The 14981-nt window shown below is 40.6% G+C and overlaps 6 non-coding genes across 6 annotated transcripts; all 6 read left to right on the forward strand.

Moving 5' to 3' along the window:
- The first annotated feature begins 890 nt into the window (after nucleotides 1-890).
- On the forward strand, nucleotides 891-963 carry trnar-ucu (transfer RNA arginine (anticodon UCU)). Its single transcript has one exon. It is a non-coding gene; the product is annotated as a tRNA-Arg (tRNA).
- A 568-nt stretch (nucleotides 964-1531) lies between these two features.
- Nucleotides 1532-1604, forward strand: trnar-ucu (transfer RNA arginine (anticodon UCU)). The gene has a single exon. It is a non-coding gene; the product is annotated as a tRNA-Arg (tRNA).
- A 1967-nt stretch (nucleotides 1605-3571) lies between these two features.
- On the forward strand, nucleotides 3572-3644 carry trnar-ucu (transfer RNA arginine (anticodon UCU)). Its single transcript has one exon. It is a non-coding gene; the product is annotated as a tRNA-Arg (tRNA).
- A 1208-nt stretch (nucleotides 3645-4852) lies between these two features.
- trnar-ucu (transfer RNA arginine (anticodon UCU)) lies at nucleotides 4853-4925 on the forward strand. Its single transcript has one exon. It is a non-coding gene; the product is annotated as a tRNA-Arg (tRNA).
- Nucleotides 4926-12720: 7795 nt separating this feature from the next.
- Nucleotides 12721-12793, forward strand: trnar-ucu (transfer RNA arginine (anticodon UCU)). Its single transcript has one exon. It is a non-coding gene; the product is annotated as a tRNA-Arg (tRNA).
- A 570-nt stretch (nucleotides 12794-13363) lies between these two features.
- trnar-ucu (transfer RNA arginine (anticodon UCU)) lies at nucleotides 13364-13436 on the forward strand. The gene has a single exon. It is a non-coding gene; the product is annotated as a tRNA-Arg (tRNA).
- The last annotated feature ends 1545 nt before the right edge of the window (nucleotides 13437-14981 follow it).

Raw genomic sequence — 14981 nt, forward strand, 5'->3', positions numbered from 1 at the left:
CCTTCTAAGCCAGGGATTGTGGGTTGAGTCCCATCTGGGGTGGATGAATGCAAATTCCCATGGAGGAAGAGAGATCAGCACATAACACAGAGTTTGATGGATTTAAGCTTTCTTATTAAATTTTTAGAAATGAAGATTTAACAGGGATAAAAAGGAGAATTTCATGGGCATGTCTCTGTGCCCTCCGAAATGCATTTTCTTTTACAACTGCTTCTATCAGTTCGTATAGGTCATGCTGATCACACATTTCCACAGTGACTTAAGACACTGACCGCCTAATCCATTTATTGTGAGTTCAAGTATTGTATTGGGGTTCCTGAAAGTGGAGGGATGAAGTGGAAGAGTGCAGGGCAGTTAACCAAGTGATTTAGGGATCGAAACCATCCTCTGCTATCCAGTTTGCTTTTAGCAATGAAGTGCAAACAGAAGAGAAGAGCTGGGCACATAACACAGAGGTTGATGGATCGAAGCTATCCAATTCTACTTTTAGAAATGAAGTGTAAACAGGGATTTTTTTTTAAATTGGAGAATTTCATGTGCATGTCTCTGTGCCCTCCGTGATTCTTTTTTTATTACTGCTTCTATCAATCCATATAGGTCATGCTGATCACAGAGTGCCACAGTGGCTTAAGACACTGATCTCCTATTCCATGTATTGTGAATTCAAGTATTGTTTTGGGGTACCTGAAAGTGGAGTGATGTAGTGGAAGTGTGCCTGGCAGTTAACCCAGTGATGTCTCAGTGCCCTCCGTGATTATTTTTTGACTGCTTCTGTCAGTTTGTACAGGTCATGCTGATTACAGAAGCGAAGCGGAAGCGTGATGTCTACTTTAACCACGTGTACGATCGGTCGAAACCACTCTCTGCTATCCAGTTCTTTTATAGCAAGTGCCCCAGTGGCCTAATGGATAAGGCACTGGCCTTCTAAGCCAGGGATTGTGGGTTCAAATCCCATCTGGGGTGGATGAATGCAAATTCCCATGGAGGAAGAGATATCAGCACATAACACAGAGTTTGATGGATTGAAGCTTTCCTATTAAATTTTTAGAAATGAAGAAGTAACAGGGATAAAAAAGGAGAATTTCATGGGCATGTCTCTGTGCCCTCCGAAATGCATTTTCTTTTTACAACTGCTTCTATCAGTTCGTATAGGTCATGCTGATCACACATTTCCACAGTGACTTAAGACACTGACCGCCTAATCCATGTATTGTGAATTCAAGTATTGTTTTGGGGTACCTGAAAGTGGAGTGATGTAGTGGAAGTGTGCCTGGCAGTTAACCCAGTGATTTATGGATCGAAACCATCCTCTGCTATTCAGTTTGCTTTTAGCAATGAAGTGCAAACAGAAATATTAAACCATAATTTCATGGGCATGTCTCAGTGCCCTCCGTGATTATTTTTTGACTGCTTCTGTCAGTTTGTACAGGTCATGCTGATTACAGAAGCGAAGCGGAAGAGTGATGTCTACTTTAACCACTTGTACAATCGGTCGAAACCACTCTCTACTATCCAGTTCTGAAAAGCAAGTGCCCCAGTGGCCTAATGGATAAGGCACTGGCCTTCTAAGCCAGGGATTGTGGGTTCGAGTCCCATCTGGGGTGGATGAATGCAAGTTCGCATGGAGGAAGAGATATCAGCACATAACACAGAGTTTGATGGGTCGAAGCTTTCCTATTAAATTTTTAGAAATGAAGATTTAACAGGGATAAAAAAGGAGAATTTCATGGGCATGTCTCTGTGCCCTCCGAAATGCATTTTCTTTTTACAACTGCTTCTATCAGTTCGTATAGGTCATGCTGATCACACATTTCCACAGTGACTTAAGACACTGACCGCCTAATCCATGTATTGTGAATTCAAGTATTGTTTTGGGGTACCTGAAAGTGGAGGGATGAAGTGGAAGTGTGCAGGGCAGTTAACCAAGTTATTTAGGGATCGAAACCATCCTCTGCTATTCAGTTTGCTGTTAGCAATGAAGTGCAAACAGAAATATTAAACCATAATTTCACGGGCATGTCTCAGTGCCCTCCGTGATTATTTTTTGACAGCTTCTGTCAGTTTGTACAGGTCATGCTGATTACAGAAGCGAAGCGGAAGCGTGATGTCTACTTTAACCACGTGTACGATCGGTCGAAACCACTCTCTGCTATCCAGTTCTTTTAACCTCTTAAGTCGACCCTCTACTTTTTTGAACATTCTGTTAAAAATCGCGCAACATTTCAGCGCCCTGCTACTCATGCCAGGAATATAGTATATGCATTTGCTTAGTCTGTGTGGATAGAAAACACTCAGACGTTTAAAAAACTGGTTAAATCACTGCTGTGGCTTTACCAGAACGGCATTTACATCGAAAAGCACAGGAAAAACTGATCACTGAAAATGGGAAAATATATCCATGCGCTACTTGATCCCATTGATAAACGTGAACCACAATTAATTGACTGAGGTTGCAGTACCTACAGCTTCCACACGGTGTCTAGAGTCTTATCATTTCCCTTCGAGTTTTTTCTTGGTCAAACACATGCAGGACACCGTATCTAATCCGGTCTAGGACCGGATATTTTCGTTGAGTTTCTAGCCGGACATTTTTCCAGACGGACAGCTAATGATCTTTACATCGCCTCCTGATGAATTTTATCGCTTATTAACGTTTACTCATACCTAAAGTTGCATTACAAACGTATTTCGAAGTGTTTTGTGAAAGTTTATCGTCGACTTTTTGAATTTTAAAAAATGACGTTACGTTTTGAAACAATGTTTTTTTCGTTTATCACACAGTCTACATATAACGATATCTAGGCTTTATATGGACCGATTTAATCGAAATAAAGACCCAAATAGTGTTTATGGGACATCTAGGAGTGCCAACAAAGAAGATGGTGAAAGGTAATGAATGTTTTCTATTTTATTGTGCGGTTTGTGTAACGCCGAAATGCTAATTATTTTGTTTACGTCCCCTGTGGGTCTTTTGGGGTGTTGCATGCTATCAGATAATAGCTTCTCATGCTTTCGCCGAAAAGCATTTTAAAAATCTGACTTGTTGCCTAGATTCACAACGAGTGTAGCTTTAATTCGATACCCTGCATGTGTATTTTAATGAACTTTTGAGTTTTAACTAATACTATTAGCATTTAGCGTAGGGCATTTGCATTTCCAGAGCTCTAGTTGGGACGCAAGAGTCCCGAGTAGAAGCAACAGGTTAAAGCAAGTGCCCCAGTGGCCTAAAGTATAAGGCACTGGCCTTCTAAACCAGGGATTGTGGGTTCGAGTCCCATCTGGGGTGGATGAATGCAAATTCCTATGGAGGAAGAGAGATCAGCACATAACACAGAGTTTGATGGATTGAAGCTTTCCCATTCAAATTTTAGAAATGAAGATTTAACAGGGATAAAAAAGGAGAATTTCATGGGCATGTCTCTGTACCCTCCGTGATTATTTCTTGACTGCTTCTGTCAGTTTGTACAGGTCATGCTGATTACAGAAGCGAAGCGGAAGCGTGATGTCTACTTTAACCACGTGTACGATCGGTCGAAACCACTCTCTGCTATCCAGTTCTTTTAAAGCAAGTGCCCCAGTGGCCTAATGGATAAGGCACTGGCCTTCTAAGCCAGGGATTGTGGGTTCGAGTCCCATCTGGGGTGGATGAATTCAAATTCCTATGGAGGAAGAGAGATCAGCACATAACACAGAGTTTGATGGATTGAAGCTTTCAGATTCTATTATTAGAAATGAAGATTTAACAGGGATAAAAAAGGAGAATTTCATGGGCATGTCTCTGTATCCTCCGAAATGTATTTTTTTTTACAACTGCTTCTATCAGTTCGTATAGGTCATGCTGATCACACATTTCCACAGTGACTTAAGACACTGACCGCCTAATCCATGTATTGTGAATTCAAGTATTGTTTTGGGGTACCTGAAAGTGGAGTGATGTAGTGGAAGTGTGCCGGGCAGTTAACCCAGTGATTTATGGATTGAAACCATCCTCTGCTATTCAGTTTGCTTTTAGCAATGAAGTGCAAACAGAAATATTAAACCATAATTTCACGGGTATGTCTCTGTGCCCTCCGTGATTATTTTTTGACTGCTTCTGTCAGTTTGTACAGGTCATGCTGATTACAGAAGCGAAGCGGAAGCGTGATGTCTACTTTAACCACGTGTACGATCGGTCTAAACCACTCTCTGCTATCCAGTTCTTTTATAGCAAGTGCCCCAGTGGCCTAATGGATAAAGCACTGGCCTTCTAAGCCAGGGATTGTGGGTTTGAGTCCCATCTGGGGTGGATCAATAGAACTTCCTATGGAGGAAGAGCGATCAGCACATAACACAGAGTTTGATGGATTGAAGCTTTCCTATTAAATTTTTAGAAATGAAGAAGTAACAGGGATAAAAAAGGAGAATTTCATGGGCATGTCTCTGTGCCCTCCGAAATGCATTTTCTTTTTACAACTGCTTCTATCAGTTCGTATAGGTCATGCTGATCACACATTTCCACAGTGACTTAAGACACTGACCGCCTAATCCATGTATTGTGAATTCAAGTATTGTTTTGGGGTACCTGAAAGTGGAGTGATGTAGTGGAAGTGTGCCTGGTAGTTAACCCAGTGATTTATGGATCGAAACCATCCTCTGCTATTCAGTTTGCTTTTAGCAATGAAGTGCAAACAGAAATATTAAACCATAATTTCATGGGCATGTCTCAGTGCCCTCCGTGATTATTTTTTGACTGCTTCTGTCAGTTTGTACAGGTCATGCTGATTACAGAAGCGAAGCGGAAGAGTGATGTCTACTTTAACCACTTGTACAATCGGTGAAACCACTCTCTACTATCCAGTTCTGAAAAGCAAGTGCCCCAGTGGCCTAATGGATAAGGCACTGGCCTTCTAAGCCAGGGATTGTGGGTTCGAGTCCCATCTGGGGTGGATGAATGCAAGTTCCCATGGAGGAAGAGATATCAGCACATAACACAGAGTTTGATGGGTCGAAGCTTTCCTATTAAATTTTTAGAAATGAAGATTTAACAGGGATAAAAAAGGAGAATTTCATGGGCATGTCTCTGTGCCCTCCGAAATGCATTTTCTTTTTACAACTGCTTCTATCAGTTCGTATAGGTCATGCTGATCACACATTTCCACAGTGACTTAAGACACTGACCGCCTAATCCATGTATTGTGAATTCAAGTATTGTTTTGGGGTACCTGAAAGTGGAGGGATGAAGTGGAAGTGTGCAGGGCAGTTAACCAAGTTATTTAGGGATCGAAACCATCCTCTGCTATTCAGTTTGCTGTTAGCAATGAAGTGCAAACAGAAATATTAAACCATAATTTCACGGGCATGTCTCAGTGCCCTCCGTGATTATTTTTTGACAGCTTCTGTCAGTTTGTACAGGTCATGCTGATTACAGAAGCGAAGCGGAAGCGTGATGTCTACTTTAACCACGTGTACGATCGGTCGAAACCACTCTCTGCTATCCAGTTCTTTTAACCTCTTAACCTCTTCAGTCGACCCTCTACTTTTTTGAACATTTTGTTAAAAATCGCGTAACATTTCAGCGCCCTGCTACTCATGCCAGGAATATAGTACGTTCATATGGTTAGAATGTGTGTATAGGAAACCCTCGGACGTTTTTAAAACTGGTTAAATCACGACTGTGGCTATTACATAACGTGCGTTACATCGGAAAGCGCAGGAAAACCTGATCACAGAAAATGGAAATAAATATCCTTGCGCCACTACCGCAATTGTTAACAGTGAGCCGAATTAGATAAGACCGAGCATTCAACTCCCACAGCATCCCCATGTTGTCGAGTATCTTGTGAATTTAATCATCTTTGATTCTTGGTTGAACCGAAAGAGGGGCACCGCTTACCTCCGGTCTCCGCCCAGATCATTCCGGAAGAGCTCTCTCCTGAAATTTTTTCCAAGACGACAGCTAATGATATCTACATCGCCTACGGATGATTTTTATCGCATATTAACGTTTACTAATACCTAAAGTAGCATTACAAACGTATTTCGAAGTGTTTTGTGAAAGTTTATCGTCTACTTTTTGAATTTTAAAAAATGACGTTACGTTGTGAAATCGCTGTTTTTTTCGTTTATCACACAGTCTACATATAACGATATCTTGGCTTTATATGGCCCGATTTAATCGAAATAAAGACCCAATAGTGTTTATGGGACATCTAGGAGTGCCAACAAAGAAGATGGTGAAAGGTAATGACTGTTTTCTATTTTATTGTGCGGTTTGTGTAACGCCGAAATGCTAATTATTTTGTTTACGTCCCCTGCTGTGCTTTTCTGTTGTAGTGTATTGGTGCATGCTATCAGATAATAGCTTCTCATGCTGTCGCCGAAAAGCATTTTAAAAATCTGACTTGTTGCCTGGATTCACAACGAGTGTAGCTTTAATTTGATACCCTGCATGTGTATTTTAATGAACTTTTGAGTTTTAACTAATACTATTAGCATTTAGCGTAGCACATTTGCATTTCCAGAGCTCTAGTTGGGACGCAAGCGTCCCAGGTAGAGGCAAGAGGTTAAGTCGACCCTCTACTTTTTTGAACATTCTGTTAAAAATCGCGCAACATTTCAGTGCCCTGCTACTCATGCCAGGAATATAGTATATGCATTTGCTTAGTCTGTGTGTATAGAAAACACTCAGACGTTTAAAAAACTGGTTAAATCACTGCTGTGGCTTTACCAGAACGGCATTTACATCGAAAAGCACAGGAAAAACTGATCACTGAAAATGGGAAAATATATCCATGCGCTACTTGATCCCATTGATAAACGTGAACCACAATTAATTGACTGAGGTTGCAGTACCTACAGCTTCCACACGGTGTCTAGAGTCTTATCATTTCCCTTCGAGTTTTTTCTTGGTCAAACACATGCAGGACACCGTATCTAATCCGGTCTAGGACCGGATATTTTAAGTTGAGTTTCTAGCCGGACATTTTTCCAGACGGACAGCTAATGATCTTTACATCGCCTCCTGATGAATTTTATCGCTTATTAACGTTTACTAATACCTAAAGTTGCATTACAAACGTATTTGAAGTGTTTTGTGAAAGTTTATCGTCGACTTTTTGAATTTTAAAAAATGACGTTACGTTTTGAAACGATGTTTTTTCGTTTATCACACAGTCTACATATAACGATATCTAGGCTTTATATGGACCGATTTAATCGAAATAAAGACCCAAATAGTGTTTATGGGACATCTAGGAGTGCCAACAAAGAAGATGGTGAAAGGTAATGAATGTTTTCTATTTTATTGTGCGGTTTGTGTAACGCCGAAATGCTAATTATTTTGTTTACGTCCCCTGTGGGTCTTTTGGGGTGTTGCATGCTATCAGATAATAGCTTCTCATGCTTTCGCCGAAAAGCATTTTAAAAATCTGACTTGTTGCCTGGATTCACAACGAGTGTAGCTTTAATTCGATACCCTGCATGTGTATTTTAATGAACTTTTGAGTTTTAACTAATACTATTAGCATTTAGCGTAGGGCATTTGCATTTCCAGAGCTCTAGTTGGGACGCAAGAGTCCCGAGTAGAAGCAACAGGTTAAAGCAAGTGCCCCAGTGGCCTAATGGATAAGGCACTGGCCTTCTAAGCCAGGGATTGTGGGTTTGAGTCCCATCTGGCGTGGATGAATGCAAATTCCTATGGAGGAAGAGAGATCAGCACATAACACAGAGGTTGATGTGTCGAAGCTTTCCTTTTAAATTTTTAGAAATGAAGATTTAACAGGGATAAAAAAGGAGAATTTCATGGGCATGTCTCTGTGCCCTCCGAAATGCATTTTCTTTTTACAACTGCTTCTATCAGTTCGTATAGGTCATGCTGATCACACATTTCCACAGTGACTTAAGACACTGACCGCCTAATCCATGTATTGTGAATTCAAGTATTGTTTTGGGGTACCTGAAAGTGGAGGGATGAAGTGGAAGTGTGCAGGGCAGTTAACCAAGTTATTTAGGGATCGAAACCATCCTCTGCTATTCAGTTTGCTGTTAGCAATGAAGTGCAAACAGAAATATTAAACCATAATTTCACGGGCATGTCTCAGTGCCCTCCGTGATTATTTTTTGACAGCTTCTGTCAGTTTGTACAGGTCATGCTGATTACAGAAGCGAAGCGGAAGCGTGATGTCTACTTTAACCACGTGTACGATCGGTCGAAACCACTCTCTGCTATCCAGTTCTTTTAACCTCTTAACCTCTTCAGTCGACCCTCTACTTTTTTGAACATTTTGTTAAAAATCGCGCAACATTTCAGCGCCCTGCTACTCATGCCAGGAATATAGTACGTTCATATGGTTAGAATGTGTGTATAGGAAACCCTCAGACGTTTTTAAAACTGGTTAAATCACGACTGTGGCTATTACATAACGTGCGTTACATCGGAAAGCGCAGGAAAACCTGATCACAGAAAATGGAAATAAATATCCTTGCGCCACTACCGCAATTGTTAACAGTGAGCCGAATTAGATAAGACCTGAGCATTCAACTCCCACAGCATCCCCATGTTGTCGAGTATCTTGTGAATTTAATCATCTTTGATTCTTGGTTGAACCGAAAGAGGGGCACCGCTTACCTCCGGTCTCCGCCCAGATCATTCCGGAAGAGCTCTCTCCTGAAATTTTTCCAAGACGACAGCTAATGATATCTACATCGCCTACGGATGATTTTTATCGCATATTAACGTTTACTAATACCTAAAGTAGCATTACAAACGTATTTCGAAGTGTTTTGTGAAAGTTTATCGTCTACTTTTTGAATTTTAAAAAAATGACGTTACGTTGTGAAATCGCTGTTTTTCGTTTATCACACAGTCTACATATAACGATATCTAGGCTTTATATGGCCCGATTTAATCGAAATAAAGACCCAATAGTGTTTATGGGACATCTAGGAGTGCCAACAAAGAAGATGGTGAAAGGTAATGACTGTTTTCTATTTTATTGTGCGGTTTGTGTAACGCCGAAATGCTAATTATTTTGTTTCGTCCCCTGCTGTGCTTTTCTGTTGTAGTGTATTGGTGGATGCTATCAGATAATAGCTTCTCATGCTGTCGCCGAAAAAGCATTTTAAAAATCTGACTTGTTGCCTGGATTCACAACGAGTGTAGCTTTAATTTGATACCCTGCATGTGTATTTTAATGAACTTTTGAGTTTTAACTAATACTATTAGCATTTAGCGTAGCACATTTGCATTTCAGAGCTCTAGTTGGGACGCAAGCGTCCCAGGTAGAGGCAAGAGGTTAAGTCGACCCTATACTTTTTGAACATTCTGTTAAAAATCGCAACATTTCAGTGCCCTGCTACTCATGCCAGGAATATAGTATATGCATTTGCTTAGTCTGTGTGGGAAAACACTCAGGCGTTTAAAAACTGGTTAAATCACTGCTGTGGCTTTACCAGAATGGCATTTACATCGAAAAGCACAGGAAAAACTGATCACTGAAAATGGGAAAATATATCCATGCGCTACTTGCTACTTGATCCCATTGATAAACGTGAACCATAATTAATTGACTGAGGTTGCAGTACCTACAGCTTCCACACGGTGTCTAGAGTCTTATCATTTCCCTTCGAGTTTTTTCTTGGTCAAACACATGCAGGACACCGTATCTAATCCGGTCTAGGACCGGATATTTTCGTTGAGTTTCTAGCCGGACATTTTCCAGACGGACAGCTAATGATCTTTACATCGCCTCCTGGTGAATTTTATCGCTTATTAACGTTTACTAATACCTAAAGTTGCATTACAAACGTATTTCGAAGTGTTTTGTGAAAGTTTATCGTCGACTTTTTGAATTTTAAAAAATGACGTTACGTTTTGAAGCGATGTTTTTCGTTTATCACACAGTCTACATATAACGATATCTAGGCTTTATATGGACCGATTTAATCTAAATAAAGACCCAAATAGTGTTTATGGGACATCTAGGAGTGCCAACAAAGAAGATGGTGAAAGGTAATGAATGTTTTCTATTTTATTGTGCGGTTTGTGTAACGCCGAAATGCTAATTATTTTGTTTCGTCCCCTGTGGGTCTTTTGGGGTGTTGCATGCTATCAGATAATAGCTTCTCATGCTTTCGCCGAAAAGCATTTTAAAAATCTGACTTGTTGCCTGGATTCACAACGAGTGTAGCTTTAATTCGATACCCTGCATGTGTATTTTAATGAACTTTTGAGTTTTAACTAATACTATTAGCATTTAGCGTAGGGCATTTGCATTTCCAGAGCTCTAGTTGGGACGCAAGAGTCCCGAGTAGAAGCAACAGGTTAAAGCAAGTGCCCCAGTGGCCTAATGGATAAGGCACTGGCCTTCTAAGCCAGGGATTGTGGGTTCGAGTCCCATCTGGCGTGGATGAATGCAAATTCCTATGGAGGAAGAGAGATCAGCACATAACACAGAGGTTGATGGATTGAAGCTTTCCCATTCAAATTTTAGAAATGAAGATTTAACAGGGATAAAAAAGGAGAATTTCATGGGCATGTCTCTGTGCCCTCCGTGATTATTTCTTGACTGCTTCTGTCAGTTTGTACAGGTCATGCTGATTACAGAAGCGAAGCGGAAGCGTGATGTCTACTTTAACCACGTGTACGATCGGTCGAAACCACTCTCTGCTATCCAGTTCTTTTAAAGCAAGTGCCCCAGTGGCCTAATGGATAAGGCACTGGCCTTCTAAACCAGGGATTGTGGGTTCGAGTCCCATCTGGGGTGGATGAATTCAAATTCCTATGGAGGAAGAGAGATCAGCACATAACACAGAGTTTGATGGATTGAAGCTTTCAGATTCTATTTTTAGAAATGAAGATTTAACAGGGATAAAAAAGGAGAATTTCATGGGCATGTCTCTGTATCCTCCAAAATGCATTTTCTTTTTACAACTGCTTCTATCAGTTCGTATAGGTCATGCTGATCACACATTTCCACAGTGACTTAAGACACTGACCGCCTAATCCATTTATTGTGAGTTCAAGTATTGTATTGGGGTTCCTGAAAGTGGAGGGATGAAGTGGAAGAGTGCAGGGCAGTTAACCAAGTGATTTAGGGATCGAAACCATCCTCTGCTATCCAGTTTGCTTTTAGCAATGAAGTGCAAACAGAAGAGAAGTGCTGGGCACATAACACAGAGGTTGATGGATCGAAGCTATCCAATTCTACTTTTAGAAATGAAGTGTAAACAGGGATTTTTTTTAAAATTGGAGAATTTCATGTGCATGTCTCTGTGCCCTCCGTGATTCTTTTTTTATTACTGCTTCTATCAATCCATATAGGTCATGCTGATCACAGAGTGCCACAGTGGCTTAAGACACTGATCTCCTATTCCATGTATTGTGAATTCAAGTATTGTTTTGGGGTACCTGAAAGTGGAGTGATGTAGTGGAAGTGTGCCTGGCAGTTAACCCAGTGATTTATGGATCGAAACCATCCTCTGCTATTCAGTTTGCTGTTAGCAATGAAGTGCAAACAGAAATATTAAACCATAATTTCACGGGCATGTCTCAGTGCCCTCCGTGATTATTTTTTGACAGCTTCTTTCAGTTTGTACAGGTCATGCTGATTACAGAAGCGAAGCGGAAGCGTGATGTCTACTTTAACCACGTGTACGATCGGTCGAAACCACTCTCTGCTATCCAGTTCTTTTAACCTCTTAAGTCGACCCTCTACTTTTTTGAACATTCTGTTAAAAATCGCGCAACATTTCAGCGCCCTGCTACTCATGCCAGGAATATAGTATATGCATTTGCTTAGTCTGTGTGGATAGAAAACACTCAGACGTTTAAAAACTGGTTAAATCACTGCTGTGGCTTTACCAGAACGGCATTTACATCGAAAAGCACAGGAAAAACTGATCACTGAAAATGGGAAAATATATCCATGCGCTACTTGATCCCATTGATAAACGTGAACCACAATTAATTGACTGAGGTTGCAGTACCTACAGCTTCCACACGGTGTCTAGAGTCTTGTCATTTCCCTTGAGTTTTGGTCTTGGTCAAACACATGCAGGACAACGTATCTAATCCGGTCTAGGACCGGATATTTTCGTTGAGTTTCTAGCCGGACATTTTTCCAGACGGACAGCTAATGATCTTTACATCGCCTCCTGATGAATTTTATCGCTTATTAACGTTTACTAATACCTAAAGTTGCATTACAAACGTATTTCGAAGTGTTTTGTGAAAGTTTATCGTCGACTTTTTGAATTTAAAAAAAAATGACGTTACGTTTTGAAACAATGTTTTTTTCGTTTATCACACAGTCTACATATAACGATATCTAGGCTTTATATGGACCGATTTAATGGAAATAAAGACCCAAATAGTGTTTATGGGACATCTAGGAGTGCCAACAAAGAAGATGGTGAAAGGTAATGAATGTTTTCTATTTTATTGTGCGGTTTGTGTAACGCCGAAATGCTAATTATTTTGTTTACGTCCCCTGTGGGTCTTTTGGGGTGTTGCATGCTATCAGATAATAGCTTCTCATGCTTTCGCCGAAAAGCATTTTAAAAATCTGACTCGTTGCCTGGATTCACAACGAGTGTAGCTTTAATTCGATACCCTGCATGTGTATTTTAATGAACTTTTGAGTTTTAACTAATACTATTAGCATTTAGCGTAGCGCATTTGCATTTCCAGAGCTCTAGTTGGGACGCAAGTGTCCCGAGTAGAAGCAACAGGTTAAAGCAAGTGCCCCAGTGGCCTAATGGATAAGGCACTGGCCTTCTAAGCCAGGGATTGTGGGTTCGAGTCCCATCTGGGGTGGATGAATGCAAAGTCTTATGGAGGAAGAGAGATCAGCACATAACACAGAGTTTAATGGATTGAAGCTTTCCCATTCAAATTTTAGAAATGAAGATTTAACAGGGATAAAAAAAGGAGAATTTCATGGGCATGTCTCTGTACCCTCCGAAATGCATTTTCTTTTTACAACTGCTTCTATCAGTTCGTATAGGTCATGCTGATCACACATTTCCACAGTGACTTAAGACACTGACCGCCTAATCCATTTATTGTGAGTTCAAGTATTGTATTGGGGTTCCTGAAAGTGGAGGGATGAAGTGAAAGAGTGCAGGGCAGTTAACCAAGTGATTTAGGGATCGAAACCATCCTCTGCTATCCAGTTTGCTTTTAGCAATGAAGTGCAAACAGAAATATTAAACCATAATTTCATGGGCATGTCTCAGTGCCCACCGTGATTATTTTTTGACTGCTTCTGTCAGTTTGTACAGGTCATGCTGATTACAGAAGCGAAGCGGAAGCGTGATGTCTACTTTAACCACGTGTACGATCGGTCGAAACCACTCTCTGCTATCCAGTACTTTTAAAGCAAGTGCCCCAGTGGCCTAATGGATAAGGCACTGGCCTTCTAAGCCAGGGATTGTGGGTTCGAGTCCCATCTGGGGTGGATGAATACAAATTCCTATGGAGGAAGAGAGATCAGCAGAGTTTGATGGATTGAAGCTTTCCGATTCAATTTTTAGAAATGAAGATTTAACAGGGATAAAAAAGGAGAATTTCATGGGCATGTCTCTGTGCCCTCCGAAATACATTTTTTTTTTACAACTGCTTCTATCAGTTCGTATAGGTCATGCAGATCACATATTTCCACAGTGACTTAAGACACTGACCGCCTAATCCATTTATTGTTAGTTCAAGTATTGTATTGGGGTACCTGAAAGTGTAGGGATGAAGTGGAAGAGTGCAGGGCAGTTAACCAAGTGATTTAGGGATTGAAACCAGCCTCTGCTATCCAGTTTGCTTTTAGAAATGAAGTGCAAACAGAAGAGAAGAGCTGGGCACATAACACAGAGTTTGATGGATTGAAGCTTTCCCATTCAAATTTTAGAAATGAAGATTTAACAGGGATAAAAAAGGAGAATTTCATGGGCATGTCTCTGTGCCCTCCGTGATTCTTTTTTTATTACTGCTTCTATCAATCCATATAGGTCATGCTGATCACAGAGTGCCACAGTGGCTTAAGACACTGATCTCCTATTCCATGTATTGTGAATTCAAGTATTGTTTTGGGGTACCTGAAAGTGGAGTGATGAAGTGGAAGTGTGCCTGGCAGTTAACCCAGTGATTTATGGATCGAAACCATCCTCTGCTATTCAGTTTGCTGTTAGCAATGAAGTGCAAACAGAAATATTAAACCATAATTTCACGGGCATGTCTCAGTGCCCTCCGTGATTATTTTTGACAGCTTCTGTCAGTTTGTACAGGTCATGCTGATTACAGAAGCGAGCGGAAGCGTGATGTCTACTTTAACCACGTGTACGATCGGTCGAAACCACTCTCTGCTATCCAGTTCTTTTAACCTCTTAAGTCGACCCTCTACTTTTTTGAACATTCTGTTAAAAATCGCGCAACATTTCAGCGCCCTGCTACTCATGCCAGGAATATAGTATATGCATTTGCTTAGTCTGTGTGGATAGAAAACACTCAGACGTTTAAAAAACTGGTTAAATCACTGCTGTGGCTTTACCAGAACGGCATTTACATCGAAAAGCACAGGAAAAACTGATCACTGAAAATGGGAAAATATATCCATGCGCTACTTGATCCCATTGATAAACGTGAACCACAATTAATTGACTGAGGTTGCAGTACCTACAGCTTCCACACGGTGTCTAGAGTCTTGTCATTTCCCTTCGAGTTTTTCTTGGTCAAACACATGCAGGACACCGTATCTAATGCCGGTCTAGGACCGGATATTTTCGTTGAGTTTCTAGCCGGACATTTTTCCAGACGGACAGCTAATGATCTTTACATCGCCTCCTGATGAATTTTATCGCTTATTAACGTTTACTAATACCTAAAGTTGCATTACAAACGTATTTCGAAGTGTTTTGTGAAAGTTTATCGTCGACTTTTTGAATTTAAAAAAAATGACGTTACGTTTTGAAACGATGTTTTTCGTTTATCACACAGTCTACATATAACGATATCT

The sequence above is a fragment of the Oncorhynchus nerka genome, unplaced genomic scaffold (genome assembly GCF_034236695.1).
Source record: "Oncorhynchus nerka isolate Pitt River unplaced genomic scaffold, Oner_Uvic_2.0 unplaced_scaffold_1441, whole genome shotgun sequence".
Classification (NCBI taxonomy): Eukaryota; Metazoa; Chordata; class Actinopteri; order Salmoniformes; family Salmonidae; genus Oncorhynchus; species Oncorhynchus nerka.